The following is a 9,363-nucleotide window of genomic DNA, read 5'->3' on the forward strand; positions in this document are numbered from 1 at the left end:
AAATTTTTATTTGCTATAGATTTAAGAAATGGAAATTTTCTTCTAATCTTATTAGTTTTCTACAATATACCCTCTGAATTTGTATTGCTTTTCTTTCTACTGTTTTTTTTATTTGATCCCTTTCAGTTAATCTAATGTTTATTCCTCTTTTGGGCTGAATTATGTACCTCAACATTTATGTTGAAATTCTTACCCCCTGCCAGTTGGAATGTGACTTAATTTGATAAAGGCAGGACTGAGGCCTATTTCTTCATGTTTTCAAATTCTCTTCAGTTCCTCACCTTTACATGGCTTGTATAGACTCCTTACTCTGCTAAACTATGTATGATACTCTACTATGAAGTGCTCCACCTTCCTGCAACTCTGAAACTGGACACAAGGGGCAGTGCTAAACCTGAGACCCCTGCCTGAATTTTGCTAGGACTGACATCAGAAATTATGCAGGATTCTGTGTGGTACTTTCTTCTGGGATGAGTGGATCCTTTAGTGTTCCTTTTGTGTCTCCTCGTCTTGTATCCTGGCTTCTAAATTAAATACTACATGGGAAATCAATCTTCACTGCAGGTCTGCCTCTTTGCTCACCTGTAACTCTTACAGAGAATGGTTTTGCGCTCCAGGTTAGATTCTGGGTAAGTGGGGAGTCCTAGCACCCATGACAGAGAAGAATTCCAACTTCCCATAGGGTCTCTTCCTCAGCCAGACTTAGGCATTGGCAATGTTTCAGTGTAAAAAAATTTGCTTTCTATGCAGATGTGGCTAAACTGTTTGATTTTGGGACATCCTGCCTCTTTTGATGTAATCTAATATTGTGTTATACAATGCAGTGATTTTCTTTTTTATATGCCCCATTCATAGTGAAAATTATGTTGTACATATCTACCGAGTACATATGGAAAATGTATGTGCATATATTATCATATACATGTCTATTTTCTATCTATCTATCTATCTATCTTCTTATCTAATTAATGAAAGACTACCTTTAGTTAGTGTGGGTAATTCACTGTGATAATTACTATTCAAATTTTAATCTATTTTTTTTCTGTTAATATCATATGGTTTTTATAGATTAGTTCTTATCAACTTGTGTGGTCAGGTGATTATTAACAGACCAAAGACATACTGCTTCAACTTCATCTTTCATATTGTCCTGACATTACTCCATGGCTGGTAGCACCTGTGGTCTGAGGTGCAGCCTCAGGAAGCAGGAGCCAAACTTTATACTTTTAGTTTTTGAATGTCTGACTATTTGACATCTAATTTTCTTGTTTTAGCCTTTATTCTGTAGTTGTTAGACATTTTAGTTTTACATATGTGACAAACCACTCTATACATTGTTATTCATTTTCCTTTAAACTCTCAATTATCTGTTAAGTACATTTATACAATAGGGAAACATTTTATATTTACTCAGGTAATTGCAATTGTATTATATCATGTAGTTGCAATTTCTATATAGATGCCCTTTTTTCCTTTTGTAGATCCACATTTCTATCTGGTACCATTTTTTTTTCTGCTTGGAGGACTTCCATTAACATTAGTCATAGTGCATATCTGTTAGTGATGAATTATTTCAGGTTTTCTAATTCTAAAAATGTCTTTAGTTTACCTTTGTTTTTGAAATATATTTTAACTAGGTATAGAAATCTAGGTACACAGTTATTTATTTATTTATTTATTTATTTATTTATTAGTGCTTTAAATATATTGTTCCACTTGTTCTGGCTTTTTGTTGTTGTTGTTGTTGTTCTTGTAAAATCCACAAAACATAAAATTGACCATTTTAACAATTTCAAAGTTTGCAATGCAGTGGCATTTAATGTGAAATCATCACCAGTGTCTAGTTTCACAACTTCTTTATGATTCCAAACAGAAACCCCAAAGCCATTTAGCAATCACTTTCCATTCTGTCTTTCCCCCAGCTAATGGCAACCACTAATATGCTTTCTGTCTTCATGGATTTTCTTATTCTGGATACTTCATATAAATGGAATCATATAATATTTGATATTTTGTGTTTGGATTATCTTTATTTTCACAAAAAAACTATTATCCTTATCTTTGTAGTTAAAAAGTATTTACCTTTTCTACTCTGTCTATTTTTATGAATTTTTCTTTAGCACTAGTTTTAAGCAATTTGATTATTATGTACCGTGGCATAATTTTCTTCTTCTTTTTTCAGCTTTATTGAGTTATAATTTACAAGTAAAATTGTAAGATGTTTATTGGGTTTAACATGATGACTTGATATATGTATATATTATGAAAGGATTTCCCCCTCATAGTTTTCCTGTTTTGGATATTTCTTTAGCTTCTTAGATCTATGAAATTATGGATTTTATCAAATTTGATAATTTTTAATTTACTTCAAGTATTTTTTTCTATCCCCCTAGTTTTCTCTTCTGGGATCTTGCCTCAGAGCTTAATAGTGCTTTATTCATTAGTTTCTTTGTTTCTGTTGGATTCATTATCAAAAATTATCTATTACTATATATTCAATTTCACTAATCATTTTGTCTACCTTAATCCAAACCAGTGTATTCTTTCAACTCAGTCATTTTAATTTTCAGCTCTCAGTGTTCATTTGAGATATTTTTATATCTTCCATATTTATATTTAACTTGTTTAAATTTTCTTCTTATTTATTGAAAATATGGGATTAGCTATAATAACTTTTTAATGTCCTTTACCTACTAACTCTATCAATTGTGTCATTTCTAGGCCAGTTTGGATCAATTGTCTTTTCTCCTCATTATGGATCTTACTCCTGTGCTTCTTTGCATGCACTGAATTTTATTAGGATAATAGACAATGTGAGTTTTACCTTATTGAGTGCTGGGTATTTTTATATTTCTATAAATATTATTGAGCTTTGTTCTGGGATACAGTTATGTTACTTGGAAATATCATGGTCCTTTGGGTTGTACTAGTTTCTTAGGGTTGCCATAACAAAGTACTGTAAACTGGGTGGCTTAAAACAACAGAAATGTATTGTCTTACAGTTCTGAAGGATAAAAGTTTAAAATCAAAGTATCAGCAGGATGGATTCCTTCTGAGGGCTCTGAGAGTGAATCTGTTCCATGTCTCTCTTTTTTGCTGATGACCGGTACTTGGCTTGTAGATGTATCACTGCAATTCCTGCCTCCATCTTCACATGGTGTTTTCCTTTTGTGTCTCTGTCTTCTTCTCTTAGAAGGAGACCAGTCAGTATGACCTCATCATGACTCAATTAATTACATCTGCAGATACTCTATTTTCAAATAAGGTCACATATTTAAACACTAGAGGCCCGGTGCACGAATTCGTGCACCAGTGGGGTCCCTCGGCCTGGCCCGCAGGATCAGGTCGAAACTGGCTCTCCAACATCCTCCAAGGGGTCCTGGATTGCGAGAGGGCGCAGGCCAGGCCAAGGGACCCCACTGGTGCACGATTGAGGCCAGGGAGGTTGGCCAGCTGGGGAGGGACCATGGGAGGGCTCCAGGGCATGTCCGGCCCATCTCTCTCAGTCCTGATCAGCTGGACCCCAATAGCAAGCTAACCTACCAGTCAGAGCGTCTGCCCCCTGGTGGTCAGTGCACCTCATAGCGAGCGGTTGAGCGGCCTTAGCATATCATTAGCATATTATGCTTTGATTGGTTGAAGGGACGACCAGACGAACGAACACTTAGCATATTAGGCTTTTATTATATAGGATGGTTACAATATTTTCAACACTTATGAACACATAAAATTATCTACATAATTATGAAATATAAATATTTTAAAATGTGATTTAGACTATCAAAAATAAGCAAACATTCTTTTTTTATCTTTATTGTTGAGATTATTACAGATGTCCCTATTTTCCCCCCCTCCCCCCATAGCTCCCGTCCACCCAGTTCCCACCCTGTCCCAGGCCCTCGCCACTCTATTGTATGTGTCTATAGGTAATGCATACATGCATATAAGATTTTGTCTAATCTCTTACTGCCCCCCACACCTCCCTTCCCTCTGAGAATCATCAGTCTGTTCCATTTCCATGCCACTGATTCTATTCCATTCACCAGTTTATTCTGTTCATCATATTTTTTATTTGTTTGATTTTTAGATTCAATTGTTGATAGATATATATATTTGTTGCCACTTTGTCTTTTGTCCATGGCATTTTAATTATGATGTGTTTTGGTGTGGTCCTCTTTGCCTTCCTCTTTTTGGGGGTTCTCTGTGCTTCGTGGACTTATAAGTTTATTTCTTTCACCAGGTAGGGGAAGTTTTCTGTCATTATTTCTTCAAATAGGTTTTCAATATCTTGCTCTCTCTCTTGTTCTGGCACCCCCATAATGCAAATGTTGGTACGCTTGAAGTTGTCCCAGAGGCTCCTTACACTATCTTCATATTTTTGAATTCTCTTTTCTTTTTGCTCTTCTGATTGGGTGTTTTTTACTTCCTCATATTTCAAATCATTGATTTCATTCTCAGGATTGTCTAATCTACTGTTGAATCCCTGTATATTATTCTTTTTTTAAAATTTCTTTATTGATTAAGGTATTACGTGTGTGTCCTTATCCTCCTATACCCCCCCAACTCCCCCACTCATGCCCTCACCCCCTGTTGTCTGTGTCCACTGGTTAGACTTATATGCATGCATTCAAGTTCTTTGGTTGATCTCTCTCCGTTACCCCACCCTCCCCTACCTTCCCTCTTAGGTTAAACGGTTTGATAGATAATTCTCTGTCTCTGAATCTATTTTTGTTCTACAGTTTATGTTGTTCATTGTATTCCACAAATGAGTGAGTTCATGTGATATTTATCTTTCTCTGACTGGCTTATTTCACTTAGCATAATGCTCTCCAGTTCCATCCATGCTGTTGCAAATGGTAAGAATTCCTGCTTTTTTTAAAACACAGAATAGTATTCCATTGTGTTCATGTACCACAGTTTTCTAATCCACTCATCTGCTGATGGGCACTTAGGCTGTTTCCAAATCTTAGCTATGCTGAATTGTGCTGCTATGAACATAGGGGTGCATATATCCTTTCTGACTGGTGTTTCTAGATTCTTGGGGTATATTCCTAGAAGTGGGATCACTGGGTCAAATGGGGGTTCCATTTTTAGTTTTTTGAGGAGACTCCATACTGTTCTCCATAGTGGCTGCACCAGTGGCTGCATTCCCACCAGCAGTGCATGAGGGTTCCTTTTTCTTTGCATCCTTGCCAGCACTTGTTGTTTGTTGATTGTAGCCATTCTGACAGGTGTGAGATGGTACTGCATTGTCATTTTGATTTGCTTCTCTCGGATAATAAGTGACTTTGGGCATGTTTTCATATGTCTCTTGGCCATTCTTCTATCTTCTTTCAAAAAGTATCTATTTATGTCTGTTCCCCATTTTTTGATTGGGTTGTTTGTCTTCCTTTTGTTAAGTTGTATGAGTTCCCTGTAAATGTTGGAGATTAAACTGTTATTGATGATAACATTGGCAAATATGTTTTTCCATGCAGTGGGCTTTCTTGTTGTTTTGTTGATGGTTCCTTTTGCTGTGCAAAAGCTGTTTATTTTGATGTAGTCCCATTTGTTTATTTTCTCTTTTGTTTCCATTGGCCTAGCAGCGGTATCAGGGAAGAAATTGCTTCGGCATATGTCTGAGATTTTGCTGCATGTGGATTCCTCTAGTATTTTTATGGTTTCCCGTCTTATGTTTCAGTCCTTTATCCATTTTGAGTTTATTTTTGTGTATGGTGTAAGTTGGTGGTCTAGTTTTTTGTTTTTTGTTTTTTGTTTTTTTGCATGTATCTGTCCAGTTTCCCCAACACCATTTATTGAAGAAACTGTCTTGACTCCATTGTATGCTCTTGCCTCCTTTGTCAAATATTAATTGAGCATAATGGCTTTGGTAGATTTCTGGGTTCTCTATTCTGTTTCATTGATCTATATGTCTGTTCTTGTGCCAGTACCAGGCAGTTTTGAGAACAGTGGCTTTGTAATATAGCTTGATAGCTGGTATTGTGATCCCTCCAACTTTGTTCTTCTTTCTCAGGATTGCTGCGGCTATCCGGGGTCTTTTTTTATTTTAGATGAATTTTTGGAGAGTTTGTTCTAGATCTGTGAAATATGCCATTGGTATTTTAATGGGGATTGCATTAAATCTATAGATTGTTTTGGGTAGTATGGACATTTTAATGAAGTTGATTCTATCAGTCCATGAATAAAGTCTATTCTTCCATTTGTTTATGTTTTCCTCTATATATTCTTTCAACATCCTGTAGTTTTCTAAGTACAGGTCTTTTACCTCCTTAGTTAAGTTTATTTCTAAGTATCTTAATTCTTTTGTTGCAATGGTAAATGGGATTGTTTTTTAGTTTCTCTTTCTGTGAGTTCATTATTGGTGTATAAAAAGGCCATAGTTTTCTGGGTGTTAATTTTGTATCCTGCTACGTTGCCAAATTCATTTATTAGGTCTGGTAGTTTTTTGATGGAGTCTTTGGGGTTTTCTATGTATATCATGTCATCTACGAATAAGGACAATTTTACTTCTTCTTTTCCAATTTGGAGGCCTTTTATTTCTTCTTGTCTGATCGCTATGTCTAGCACTTCCAGTGCTATGTTGAACAAGAGTGGTGAAAGTGGTCATCCCTGTCTTGTTCCTGTTCTTAGGAGAAATGGTTTTATTTTTTGCCCATTGAGTATGATGTTGGCTATAGCTTTGTCATATAAGGATTTTATTGTGTTGAGGTATGACCTCTCTATTCCCACTTTGCTGAGATTTTTTTTTATCAAGAAAGGGTGTCAGATTTTGTCAAATGCTTTTTCTGCATCAATTGATATGACCATGTGGTTTTTTTCTTTCAATTTGTTTATGTGGTTTATCACGTTTATTGATTTGCAGATATTGTACCATCCTTGCATCCCTGGGATAAATCCTACTTGGTCATGGTGTATGATCTTTCTGATGTACTGCTGGATCCAATTTGCTAGAATTTTGTTGAGGATTTTGGCATCTATGTTCAGAGGGATATTGGCCTGTAATTCTCTTTCATTTTGTGTCTTTATCTGGTTTTGGTATTAGGGTGATGCTGGCTTCATAGAATGAGCTTGGTGTTCCTTCCTCTTGAATTTTTTGGAATAGTCTGAAGAGGATGGGTTTTAATTCTTCCTTGAATGTTTGGTAAAACTCCCTTGTGAAGACATCTGGCCCCGGGCTTTTGTTTGCTGGAAGCTTTTTGATGACTGCTTCAATTTCTTCCATAGTTATTGGACTATTGAGATTTTTAGAATCTTTCTAGTTGAGTTTTGGAAGGTTGTAGTTTTCTAGGAATATGTCCATTTCCTCCTGGTCGTCTAGTTTGTTGGAATAGAGTTGTTCATAGTATTTTTTAACAATCCTTTGTATTTCTGTGGGGTCTGTTTTTATTTTGTCTCTTTTATTTCTGATTTTGTTTATTTGGGTCCTCTCTCTATGCTTTTTAGTGAGCCTGGCTAGAGGTTCATCAATCTTGTTTATCCTTTCAAAGAACCAGCTCTTGGTTTCATTGATCTTTTGTATTGTTTTTTTGGTCTCTATGTCATTTATTTCTGCTCTGATCTTTATTATCTCCTTCCTTCTGCTCACTCTGGGCTTTTCTTGTTGCTCTCTTTCTAATTCTTTGAGTTGTAGAGTTAGATGATTTACTACCATTTTTTTCTGTTTTTCTGAGGTAGGCCTGTAGAGCTATAAACTTCCCTCTCAGGACTGCTTTCATAGTGTCCGATAAATTTTGGATTGTTGTGTTTTTATTGCCGTTAGTTTCCAGGATGTGTTTAATTTCTTCTTTGATGTTTTTGGTAACCCAATCATTGTTTAATAGCATGCTATTAAGCTTCCAAGTGTTTGAATTTTTTGGATTTTTTTGGATTGTTTTTATTATAGTTTATTTTTAACATTATGCCATTGTGGTCTGAAAAGATACTTGATATGATTTCATTCTTCTTGAATTTAGGGAGACTTTGCTTGTGACCCAATAAGTGGTCTATTTTTGAAAATGTCTCATGTGCACTTGAGAAGAACATATATTCCATGGCTTTGGGGTGAAATGTTCTGAATATGTCAATTAAGTCCATCTGATCTAAGGAGTCATTTAGGATTGCTGTTTCTTTGCTGATTTTTTGTGTAGGGGATTTATCCAGTGATGCCAATGGGGTATTAAAGTCTCCTACTATGATTGTATTGTTATCAATCTCTCACTTGATATCTCCCAGGAGTTTTTTTTTTTAAATGTATTTGGGGGCTCCTGCATTGGGTGCATATATGTTTATCAGTGTTATATCCTCTTGTATCGATCCCTTTAGTAGGTGGTTCTTACTGCCCATATGGACTTCTTTTCCTATCCCTGGGATCCTGGGCTGGGTATCTGGTGTGGGGCTGGGACCCCTTGCTCCTCCAGGTGGCCTCTGCAGAGGCAACCTCTCTCGTGATTAAAAAATGGCACATGTGGGTGCTGGACCAGCCTGCTTCATGCCTCCGCACCTCTTACCAGTCTCAGTGTGATTTCTTCTTTACTTCTCTAGTTGTAGAACTTCCATTCAGCCAGTTTTCCAGCCATTCTGGATGATGGTTGTTTTGTATTTTAGTTGTAATTTTGATGTGGTAGTGAGAGGCAGTGAGTACAGGCATTTGCCTATGCCGCCATCTTGGTTCTCTCCACACAGTCTTTACATGGCTTTTTTTCAAAATTGATCATTCTCTTGCTGGATTCTCCAACCTCTGGCATACTTACCTCTTGTGTAACTATAAAAAAACTTGAAATCCAATTTGTGGGTGATGTGTTGTCATCCAAATTCCCTCACACTTCCAAGTACAATGATACACAGGTTACCGTATATCCTGTTTTATAAGCCTTATCTCCAGAGAAGGTATTAAGTTATATTTAATAAAGCAAAATTTGTTTATATGTAAACCATATTCTCCATGACATGATCAGATTAAATTTTATTACATCATTGGTAGGATTATAATAATCATGTAATTATGGGAACTCAGCCTCCGCTGTGGATGCAGCCATCTTGTGTTATGGAAACCCCGCCTCTGCTGTGGGCACAGCCATCTTGTGTTACAGATACCCTGCCTCTGCTGTGGGCACCGCCATCTTTGTGATGGTGTGATGGTCAATTTGCATATTCCCGCTTTATTAGATAATATATGGATTCATATCCTCTAAAACAGTGGCATGATAAAGTATGTAACTTGTTGAGACTAGCTTTTCTACTCTGCAAAATGCCTTTGAGAGCCATTCAAGTTGTGTGTATCAGTAATTCATTCCTTTTTATTACTGAACTAGAGGCCCGGTGCACAAAAATTTGTGCACTCGGGGGGGAGAGGGGGGGCCCCCAGCCCGGCCTGTGCCCTCTCAC

This window comes from Myotis brandtii, unplaced genomic scaffold, assembly GCF_000412655.1.
Source record: "Myotis brandtii unplaced genomic scaffold, ASM41265v1 scaffold977, whole genome shotgun sequence".
Taxonomy (NCBI): domain Eukaryota; kingdom Metazoa; phylum Chordata; class Mammalia; order Chiroptera; family Vespertilionidae; genus Myotis; species Myotis brandtii.